Genomic DNA, 12122 nt, shown 5'->3' on the forward strand with positions numbered 1-12122 from the left:
AGAACAGACATAAGCAAAGATTTAAACGGGAACTTAATGTGTCATATCTGATCTGATGGTTGATGTTTGATGTGAACAGAAAAACATGCAGTTTGCTCTTTATTTCTTAATCTCTGATCTGACCATATCCACACTTGATTCAGACGACTTAACTCTATTCTTTAACCAGTGAAAGATGAAGGAAGCTCTTTTAAAAAACAAAAAAAGGGTGAAAAACAACATCCGATAAAGAGGCAAATTTTAAATTCAGGATTTGAGATGAAGTGCCATTAGTTGCCAACCATCCTTTTGAGAATGTTTTTGTTGCAGTGAAAGGGAAGTGAGCTGCAGATACAGAGTTCAACATATGCTCACTGCTGTTCACAGCCTTAACTTGCATATGCTGATATTTACTCTGTGAGATGATAGATTAACAGTCGGGTGCAGATAGCAAAGTTAACTGTGGAGATGAGAGATAACAAACAGACACATTCCATGCAGTGGAGGTGGGGACGGGAGGTGTTGTTTAGTTGCTCCCAAGCCTCCGGCCTCTCGTGGCCTCTTCCGTGACCCTTGCGGCTGGGAAGTACCAGTGATTGCAATCAGTACTAATCCCAACAACAGATATTCTCATCCCTGCTGTGAAAATCCAGCGTAAAACTGGTTCGAGATGTTGGACAAGGTTAGCCCAGGTGATTTATGACTCAGGAACTACCAGTGACCTGTGGTGGGACAGACAATAACCCACTGATTGAGAGCTGCTGTTGAGTTTTCACCAAAAGGTAAACATCTTAATTCATGTTAATGGACTGCGGATGTGTTTCTCGGTTTAGGAAGTAACAATAAACCTAGGCTTTCAGGGTTGGGTAATGATGGCTATTCACCTGGGGGAAGAAGTGTTCTCAAGGTGTCCTGTGTGTGTGCAGACAACATCAGTCACAAGGCAACTGCTAGCTCAGGAGCTTTTCACTGACACATTTTAACCTTGACTTCCAGACAACACACTATATTAAAATACTGGAGTTATTAATAGCATAGACGGTGAACTCTCACACTTCAGCTGGGTGCTATTCATGATAAAATGTTCAGCACATATTTACAGTAAATGCTGGAAGCAGATTCTCACTGAAATCTAACTATTTATGGTAAAACTGATTATAAATTTGGCCCATTCTTCTCTCCAACCTTGCTCAAAGGCACAAATACCAGCTGTGACTGGCCAGAATCAAGTTAAAGTGAAGCCATGATCTTTGGTAAACCATCACTGCCAGAAAGAGAAAATCAATAATTCTTTATTACTGTTATAAAAAGCCATTAGCCATTTTCTTAATAGTCTCTTATGTAAGCATCTGTTGTGATCCGTTATTGGTCAGAAAGGCTATGCATGGTCAAAGCACAGATAGATTTTGCATCATCCAAAAGCATCCAATACTTTTAATGAATAATGCAAAACATGTCAACATCAGTAGTCTTTATGGTGGTAAGCGCTAAATGTGGTTCCAGTCAGTGTTTGATTGTGCTACAGAGGGATATTCACCATGTAAAGTGACACCTGCGGTGACTGAATTACAAGGACAAAGCAAATGGTTCAAAGGTCACCAATTCCTGTCGCATTCCTGTCTGATATAAGACTCTAGCTGCCCTGAAAAAGACATTATCTGGACCAGAGCATATGTTGCTCTTATATCTTTCAGCACTGATGCCTTTACAGATGTGCAAGGTGCCAATTCCATAGATACTAATGCACCCATATACCACCAGAGATGCAGGTTTATGAACTGAGCACTGATAAGAAGATCATTGGAAGCGATTTCCATGCTTTCTAAAATGAAATTACATTCCTGTTTTCCACTTTGACCCAGAAAGGACAGCAGCATTACTGGATCATGTTCACATATAACTTATTCTTTGCGCAACAGAACTTTAACCTGTATTTGTGGATGATACAGTGAACTGTAGTCAGAGACAATTAATTATAGGAGGGTTCCTGAGTTCACACAGTAATTTCCATGGCAGAATTATGCCTGTTTCTAATGCAGTGACGCCTGCATGCCACACAAGCATCCAATATTGACTTTCAGCCTTGTTTGCGCACAGAGATTTCTGTAGATTCAATCTTTTGATAATATAATGTACTTTAGATGAAGAGTATTTAAAGTATTTTTATGCTGAGGAACATTATTGAGTGCAGTTTTTTAAATCTTGGTGAACCGCTGCTCTTTTTTACTTCTGTGAAACTCTGCCTGTCTAAGATGTTCTTTTTATACCCAAGGCAAATGCTTGTTTTCATCCATGGAAAAATATTACAGACATTCCTCTATGGCAGTAAAGGCACCTCCAGAAATGATGCTCCTTAAATGAAATGTGGTGCCTGTAATACTCATAATAATAGTTCTGAACAGACAAGTAATGCAGCAGAGCTGATAAAGCGCCAGCTGGCTGTGTGAATGGGGACATGGCCAGGTATGACAGCTGGTGCTCAGATCTGGCCCGTACTGATCGCACTAGCGTGACCCCATGTTGCTACATTAGCCACGTGGATGCCATACCAAAACAAAACAACAACCCACTGTGACGACACACACAGACACATACTGTATACTGTGGCTCATGTTTCCACAGAGCATCCCTGCACATTCATATGATCCTCAGTGAGAAAAATACATTAAATTTTATAAAAGTAACAATAATAAACTGTTGCTGAAAATCATGCTCAGTTCAATTTAAAACTTCAGTTTATGAATTTAAAGCAAAAAGCGCAACAATTCTGCCCTCAGAGGTTTTTGTAACAATATATTGTCTGTTTTGTCCTGTTAAATTCTGCTGTCTAATACAAATATAGACAAGATGTCAGCTCCTGATATGGGCGGCGTCATGTTCGAGCATTTCAGAAAGAGAAATGAAAAAAAAAAAAAAAACAACAACAAAAAAAACAGCTCACTGCTCATGGACAAGAGGCTAGTCAGAGAGCTGTGTGTTTTATTTTATTACCAGTTACCAATGCCATACATTTATCTACAGCCTTTTCTCCTTCCCAGACTTATTTTACATGTTACAAATTGGATCAATACAAACATTGTTTGTGTGTTATCACTGATAAAACTCTCTATAACATAAGGCTTCTTAGACTGGTGCTTTATTCATTCCTGTTCCACTAATGCCAACATTATGTTATAGTCGGCATGTGCATTGCATATAGTATTGCAGTTTGGGATTACAAGAGCACACTGAAAGAAAGCAGTGTTGTGTTACCATTGTGCATTCTTTTCACTGTACCATCTGGTGACCTCACTCTTCCACCCCCATCTACAGCTCTCTTTCTCTCACTTTGTTTCTTTGTTTATATGTTTTCCTCTGTCACTTTCTCTCCTGTTCTCTGAGCCGCAGCATTCAACGTCCAGTGAAAAGTGCATTGTGAGACGAGCCAGTGACTGTGAGCAATGTGAGAGTGACTTGAACCTTTTTTAGCGGGACATGCTTGTTGCTTTTGTTTCAACAATACAGCGGCGATTGTCTTGCTCGATGCTGGAGAATCACATTTTGAGAACAAACAGAGACAAGTCTTGGATGATTAGTGAGATTTGCTATCAAAACCTGCACCACGAGACAGCATAATAAACTTTTTATTTCAGCTTGCAGTGCCACTACTGATGCCACAGGGTTCTCAGACAGTATCTGAAGACGACCTTGGCACAATAATTCAGATCAATGACCTCTATTTTCTATGTGGCTGCAGGAAACTCAGCATGTTTCTTCAGAATTGCTCTTGGACTAACTTTATACTGCACCAGGGCTTTGGGATTACCACCCATCTTTTCTTCCAGTTTTGCAGGATGAGGAAGTTCGTTCTTAAAACTTTCAGTAATCTGTTTCATTATTGCACTTCGGTAAAATTACAGCACACCAGAGCATCTCGAAGCCTTCCTCTCCCCATAACACTTAAGTTATCTTCCATGCAGATACCCCACCCTATTTCCCTGAGATTTCCCCGGGGAGTGAGAATATTGAGTCCATAGCATCGTGTAACTGACCAGCCATCTGCCTTACTGCCTGAGAATGCATTCAAAGGACACTACAAAAGAGCAGCAATACTTGAAACAGAGATGTTTGTACTCCTCTTCTTTCCTCTTCTGATGCTGCTTAATACATTTGGTATGCACCCTTGCATAACAGATGAGCAAATGACCACAATTAGAGAACATCTGCTGAGCTCTGAATGCATGCTCAGCTTCTTAGAGTCCAGGCTGTTGTATTTAACAGAACAAGTACAAGCATTCTTTTGAAGGCAGAGACGGGGAAAAGATAACAAAAAGCCGATAGAGTTCAGCTCAAACGTAAATATCTGCTCAGCGAGAAGGCAAAATAAGGTTTCTGTTAAATGTTGGTAATGGATGGTTGGCAACATCAAAGCACTACTCAAATAAATGACAGATTATGATTTCTGACGATAAATTCCCCAACCTGTTTCTCATAATAACTGCACTGACAATGGTAACTTACCAAACATGTGTGTGAAATCCCCTATTTGCTTGTTTTCATCTATTTACATTGATATCTCAGGCAACAGTGCCCTCCCACCTTTGATTCTACAGGCTGTTTGTCCCTGTCCTGTTTCACTATAGCATCATTTCTGAGTGCAAAGCTGCACCCAGAAGAATAGCTTTGCAGAGCGCAGACTTACAGTGCATGCTGCAGAACTACTTTAGGTCCCCAGGGCACATTTCACAAAATGTGCAGCAAACAAGTTGCAACTTGTAACTTGTGACATGTCATTGTTTACTCTCGGGGTAATTTTGACACTATTATCTTATAAAAAGAACCATGCTGCTCTCCACAAGTATAAGATGGAAGTTAAATAAAGTGATCCCAGGTGTATTGTTTTTTTCTACATGACTCTCTGGTCCAAAATATTTTAAGAAAGTAAAAGCAATAAGAGCAGAGGATGGTATAACATATTAATGTCCTTAAGAAATAAAATTCATGCAGTCCAGTAATGACTGCATGCTCAAGTCATTTAGTTTTAGCTATCTAGACGGTGAAACCAGTCTGTGCATGCTCATCCGTAAGCTCTTTTGGAAAGTATGGAACATTTATAAGCTGATGATCCAGAGCATTCTTGCAGGGGTTATTTTTGTGTCCCTTCTTGTGCACCAAATAAATTCCAAATCACCACTGCAGATTATCACTCCACAGGAGAATATTATAATGTCTTTCTTTTTACCTTGCTTTGAGTATACAGAGTGGCTATGTGCGTCATATTAAGCCAAAGGAAGAGCTGATGGCAAGGACTCTCCACTGAGACTAAAGTCTGGTGGGGGAGCTGTTCATCTTCCCCTGGGGAGATAGAAAAGCAGAAAGAGTTATGTCAATTAGCCAGATACTGCCTCAACAAAAAGCTCCCCCTCCTTTGCACCTCCAGTCTGGCCAGACCCAGCTAATCAAATCAAGACAGGGAGACAAAGGCTGGAAGCACTCTGCGGTTTAAGAAGGAGGCAGACGGGGTGGAAATAAGCTGTGGAATATGTCAGGTATGTCACATTTGGAGTGGCATTTGTTCCACTGGTTTTGCATTTAGTGGGAAAATGGGAGAGGGCTGTGCAAAGTACTTGCACAACAAGAATTAATGATGTTGCAGAGGTGTCACCACCAACTTCTGAACTTATCTTCAAACACGACAGTAACCTGATCAGCGTTTCATCCTGGATTTGGGATTTGTGGCTTTTCCTCCTTTTCTTTTTTGAAGATAATGGCCTGTGGGTCGCTTTGTTGTTCACAGGTCCCTTTCTGATGTCACTTCAAAGCTAAGCTCTGCGCAGTCTGGACTAGATGAGGGTTTTAGCCTGGCTTGACCAGGCACACTTCCAAGCCCCTTTTCATGTTTGACACTCGTCTTTTTTCTCCCCTGACAAGCAATTGCAGCAGAGTGGGAGCCCCCACACACTAATTACAGGTCAGCATGTCACCTAAAAGGGGCTCTCCCTAATTTTTTGTTGTCTTTTAAGCAACCACTGCCTGACATCACAAAGGTGGAGCTGGGTTCCCCAAGCACACCCTTTGGTGAGGATGCAGTACACAAGTAACTGGAATGAATAAACATGAATATGAAGCATATGTACAGTTATTAAGTTATTACAATCATTCTTAGGGCTGGCTAACCTTTACTCTCATTATATGCATTTTGCCCAGGTTTAAAAATCAGTAAAATTAGCGTATATTATTCTTTATTTATTCTAAGCAATTTATGCTGTGCAATTTGTTTTCTTAACTGATAAAACTGACTTGCTATGTGCTAACATCCACATTTACAGTTCAAAATTAAGTGCGTTGAGCTCAAAGTCACCTTATGATAATTTTATGACCTATAATATCACATGATTGGACGTTTTATAAAATAGGTTTTTGTATCCTTCCTTTATCCGTGTGGAAAATACTGCCCGTTACTGCATGTTCAATAACAGTGCAAGAGGAGAAGAAGACCAAAACAGCTGGTGATCCTGAAATAAAACAAAGTGCCCTACATCTCAAACTTTTTGAGCTAGGCTTTTAATACATACGAACGACGCCGTTACTATTTTATCGCGATCTCCCTGCTGCGACTTCCAAATTTAATGCGGCAGAGTTGAGTCTTACACTGGGAGGAATGGAATGAGAGGCGGCCGTGGAAGATACCAAATCAGACCTCTATTAGGGGGGATGCACTATAAGCTCCACGGCAATTCTCCATATTAACAGGCATAAACTGTCCCCGGGCACATTACTGAGTATACTTTTGGGATATTGACATATGTTGCCAATAGTCGTTTGGCTTTATTTTGTTGGGTCATGTAAACAGAAAACCCACATCTGCATCCCGGTTCCCTCCTCTCACTCGTCCCTTCACCGCACATGTATTCCTATGTGGAGCTCCAGCGCGGACAGTGTGGCTCCAGCCGAAGGCGGCCGAACGACTACTCTTCCTAAAAACTTACTGAAGTCTTTCTAAACTGTGGATTTCTTTTTCTTTTTTTCTTTTCGGAAAAAAAAAACTCCTTTTGGATTAACCACTTCAAAGGGGAATAACTTGTTTTGTCATTAAAGGTGAGTTTTACATCGCCGGCCAAATGCTTTGAATACCTTTAGCCGTTTTTATGACTTAACGCGGGGGGATTACTAACGGTTAGGACTTTAGCTAGCGGGGCTGTGGCGTCTTTTCTCCGGGTCAAGATGTTCAAATTCGTTGCCGCAAAGTCTGGGCAGATTAGTTGCGTTGCTTCATCAACTGGGATGCTGCCAGGATATTTGACTGGGAATGTTGCCCTGAAATATGAGTATCGTGGACTTAGTCGCTGCTATTTACCTTTACTTACACGACGTGAAGACAGCTTGTTCAGGGTACATAACGAGTTATTTTATTTGCACGTCTTCACCCATCTTCTGTCATCATTACCAGAAACCTGGTCCCATCATTAAGAAGCGGATATCTCGTTTTGGGGGTTGTGTTTTTATCCAGTCCAGTTTAACAGTAAAATGACTAACATCCAGGATTTATTATTGTTGTGTAAATACCGCACACGTGTGGCTGTGGGGACGTAAATGGCAAAAAGTATGCGTGTCCTATTGCAGTCCTATCCCGGTTGTTTGTTGCTTCAAATCCCCCTTTTGTTTTCTTTTAAGCAAATTGCAAAGTTGTTGTCTTAGCGCACAGGAATGCCAGCAATTTCCCCCTCTGTTTAATATTAGACCAAAGGGCAATCAAGACACAAAGGAGAATGGGAATCTATGGATTCTGTTTATGGAAAGGTGTTGCTTATTTAAAGCTAAAAATGTTGCATGGGTCCTTGGTTTATTGTCCATTTTCTGATTTAAATGACCTCATTTCAGAAGAAGCCAAAGCAGAAACGACGCTTTCTCAGCTGGACTGATGTTAACTAATTTGTCATTCGTTTTCTTTGCCAAGCTCTAATAGGGACATTAATGCAATGTAATAAACATTCTTGCACAATGCATAAACATTGCACAGTGATGATTACTGCACTTGTCACGCTGGCTGCCTCTGAAGACACCAGCATAGTCAGGCAAGGGGGATCCCCCTGATAACGTTAGGAAATCTCTCCACTACATATGGCAGCTTATTCAGATACTTTGCTTGGACCATTCCCCAAATACAACCTGCTATCCAGGTCTCTGGTCCAGCTGTAAGGGAGAACGGAAGAAAAACAAGCCATGTTTTTTGATATGGTGACACTATCTTGGCTCAGTGGTGTATAGTGTATATAGAGCAAAGTGAATGGGAGAGGGGGATAGTGCAGGTGCTGTCTGCACGGGAAGAGCAGTGCTGGTGTTAGAAACAAAAAGGAAATGACTGAACAAAGGTGGTTGGTTGGTGTGTGTGGGTGACTCATTCATGCAAGTCTGTAGGAATGTGTGACGGGATGGTCAATAATTTCACAAGGCAATCCCCCCTCTCTAACTGCACTAAAACTTTGTGAGTGTAATGTTTTCTGTTATGTTTTTTGAGCTCCTTCTAAAACTTTTACCCTTAGCTTTACCTTTCTGTTAAAAAACCATAAACAGCACTTGACATTACTTCACTGAATGTTTTACTGATTGTTTTTCTGAAGCTTTCAATGATCTCTGCAGTTTTACACTAAGCATCAGAAGCTCAACTGAATCCTTAGCCTTGGGGCTGGCTTTCTTTGATACTAAATCTCTGCAGTGAGTACAAAATGCCTACATATAGTAACAAAGCTGAAGAGGAAAACTCCTGTGGTGTTCTTTGTAGGTAACTGAAGATAACCCGTTACCTGTATTTTACATAACTCTCAACTTGCAATGCAAATTCTCCTAAAGAAGCATGACATAATGCAATGTGGGGATTATCATACCATTTAGGAAGCGTGTTTTAAAAAGGCTCTTCTCTTTATCTGCCCTTGGTTTTGTTGCTAGAAGATAAGGTGAAACTGTGTTTGAGTTTCAGGACCATGTGATACACATACACAAGAAAGGGTGAAATTACTGTTATTGCCATGAAGTATGAGAAACTTTATCTCTTGCCATCTTGCATGTATTATCTGCACAGTGTCTACAGTGTGAGGGTGTATACACCCTCAAATCTATTTTTCTGTTAGTTATACAGGTGCCCTCGGCTCTCTGCTGCCATCACTATCTAGCCCAGATAGCTGCTCCAGGTAGCTTGTATCTCAGGAAAGGCCAGTTTTAAACTAACCTAATTACCAGAGAAGCTGTTTATGTATCTTTGTAATTCTCACAATTGACTGGTTTTATTGCCTCAAGAGTCATGAACACACTTTGGCTCTGACAGGACAAAAACAGCAAAAATGTTAAGCAAAAACATCAGGGTGGTATACTTTTACCTCAGCTGAAAGGCCTAAGTGTGCTAAGGAGATAGAAGGGGAAAAAATGGGTCAGCTCTTCCTGCATTTGTCTTCCCATGTCCTTCTTCCTTGGATTGTGTTTTTCCTCTGCTAGCTGGGCTCTTTAGTGAAGCTCATGTCTTTTTGAGGAAGTGGACCTGAGAGATTTAACCTGCCGGCATCCCCTGAGGATATTATCGGCTTATTTCTCAATGCAGCTCTTGGTGTTTCCTGAAGGCTGGTTTGTTGGTTTTTGGTAGGACTGATTGTGAGATGAGTTATAGAGACATGGGACCACTGGTGGGTCAGTAACACCGGATAGTGAGAAACTAAAGAAAACCGTTAGGAAAAAGTGTATTTATTTCTCAGCATGCTATGATGTAATTCCAGCTGTAAGTGTTGTATGGGTTTGATGATGGCTGAACACACTGGCCCAATTATCTCTACTTTGTCTTTCCGTTGAGGTCATTTTCAAGCTCCAGAGCCCTTCGTAGCTGGCATGCAACCAGGTAATCAGGTTAGAGCTCTTGTTTTCCTTTCTTTTTAAAAAAATAAAAATAAAAAATGGTGTCCAGGAGGTCCGTACAGTTCAAGCATTTTTCCAGAGAAAAAAACAAAACAAAAAAAAGTGTGTTGTGGTTCTCCCCTAGTGTGACAGTGTAAGGAACTGGAAGACAATCCTTGTAGTTGCACACAGGAAACAGATTAGATCACCTGTGCAAACATTTTCATGCAGTTATAATGGAGCACTTTGCTTGAAACAAAACAACCGGTTCTGGTTGGGGTTTTGTTATAATTGCAGCTCATTTTTTAACCCTCTCCTTTAAGGCTATTTGTGCTATTTCAAGCATATGTAATGGTCGGGTTGACGTCTCTGTGGTGAATTGCACTGCGATTGCTAGGTTTGTGAGGTTACTCATGCACAGTCCAAGATTAAATGCTGGGCGGGGAGGGAAGGGAAGGGAGCGACTGCTGACTCTGTCTTAACATGTCTGGCAATGCCGGCAGTGTAAGATATGTGTGTGAGCTCTCAGTCCTTCCTCTGAGCCACATGGATGCCAGATGCTATGACTGTTAAAGCAGTTTTTCCATAAAAGTAGCTGAGCTTAAGGTGTTCACTGAGAACTCCCTGAATCTTTTCTCTTGGAGCTTTCTGTTACTACTTTTTGTTGTAGAGAAAGAAAGAAAAGTGGCATATTCAAACGGTGAGGGATGTGATCATTCTGAATCAATTTACAGATTACAAAAATATATTTAGTTTAAGCTAGGGGAAAAAGGCAAAACACAAGGAAACCTGGACATTCTTTTAACTTTAAGCATATTAATTTCCTTTATAAGATGAAAGAGAAGGTTTTGTATTGTGTGCTTTCACATGTTGCCACTTTGCAAACCTAGCCAACTCTAATCCAGTATATTTAAATTCAAAGGACCTGAAAATATATCGCATACTGGTATTGATGCAGAAAGATTTAACCTTGGCAACAACAATAGAATGATGACACAGGACTTATGAATTATAAATCCAGAGTCAGCAACGAGAGGTGATGGGTATCTTTGTGATTATTAAATTTTGTAAGCTAAAAATATAAATTAAATAGTTAATGTTATTAAATATTAACTGTTAACTGTTTTATTATATGAAATATGTTGTTTTTACTGCTGGTTTGTAGGATGCAATGTGCTACAACTTCCAAAGGTGGCAGTTATGCAACTTTTAACAGAGCTGAAGTAAAAGAAGATACTACATACCAGGTGTTGGACCAGTAAAGTGTGTGTGCGTGTGACACTTTGAAATGAGATGCCATTGAATAAACAGGAGAAACATGCAGAGCCAAAGGCAACAAACAGCCTATTGTGGAACTGCTTGGAAAAAATAAAACAGAAATGTGCTAACCCGTGCCAGGTTAAGCAATTACATCCTAAGTCTGACATAAATATGCACAGGCATTTGAGAGCAGTTTGAGAAGGGGTGCGTACTCCAGCCTAAATTTTAGATGCAAAATGATTTTAAAATTAAAATCCTAAAAATATATGTATATATCACCATTGAAAATTCACCACCCCAGTGAATTCAAGTAATGGCTCCTATATACTGAAACTGCATTTTACTGGTTGAGTGGTAGTTTACCCTGAGGGCACCTATTCCTTGACTTTTCTCTGTGAATTATGTAACAGCAATACAGTGCTGTCCTGTATTCAGGTCTGACATTCAGCAATTACTGAACATGAGAATAGTCGAAGAGGACACCTAAAAATTTAGAGGTCACGTGATCATATCTTTTTTTTTTTTTTTTTTATGATCCATCTACTGGCATGGAGGGACAAAATATTTTCTAGAGCTGGGGCTGGATTTGTCTGCATTGTGAATACTTGCCTCGATTTTCATCAGACATTTCATCAACCTTTAATAAATCACCAAAATTAGGTTTTGGTTCTCAGAGCTAGTTTTGCTCAGAGCCAAAAGGTAGTTTATACTCTGCAAGCTGGGTGGTAGGAGACAAGGAATTCTGACAGTCTACACACAATATCTGCTAGATGTTTTTGTGGGCAAGGGCTCAAGAGAAAATAGTGCACTGCAGCATTTCAGCCAGTGCATTGTAGGTCTGACTGGCTCACTAGCCCTAGCATTGGAAAACTGTCTGTGTGTGTCTCTCATAGACAGGTGGGTGTAGCCACCGTCATGTTTCCCCATTGGTTTGTTAAGTCCTGCTCCCATTGGTTTGTTAAGTCCTGTTGTTACCCTACCAGGTGGGCAGGCAAGATGGACAACCAAATTTGTGAATGCAAAAA

General features: G+C 40.5%; 1 protein-coding gene across 2 annotated transcripts in view; it reads left to right on the forward strand.

Moving 5' to 3' along the window:
* Window positions 1-5485: 5485 nt before the first annotated feature.
* The window catches only part of frmd6 (FERM domain containing 6), a 33014-nt gene continuing 26377 nt past the window's right edge, over window positions 5486-12122 (forward strand). The window contains exon 1 of one of the 2 annotated variants that reach the window (XM_085390963.1): window positions 5486-5507. The gene's annotated coding sequence lies outside the window, so the exon portion shown is untranslated. Of the gene's footprint in view, window positions 5508-6862; window positions 7057-12122 lie in introns of those variants that run through there. The other variant, XM_085390962.1, reaches the window with a different exon arrangement.

The sequence above is a fragment of the Rhamphochromis longiceps genome, linkage group LG19 (genome assembly GCF_057381845.1).
Source record: "Rhamphochromis longiceps isolate RC_006_pf linkage group LG19, R_longiceps_female_GT1.1, whole genome shotgun sequence".
In the NCBI taxonomy this organism is placed as follows: Eukaryota; Metazoa; Chordata; class Actinopteri; order Cichliformes; family Cichlidae; genus Rhamphochromis; species Rhamphochromis longiceps.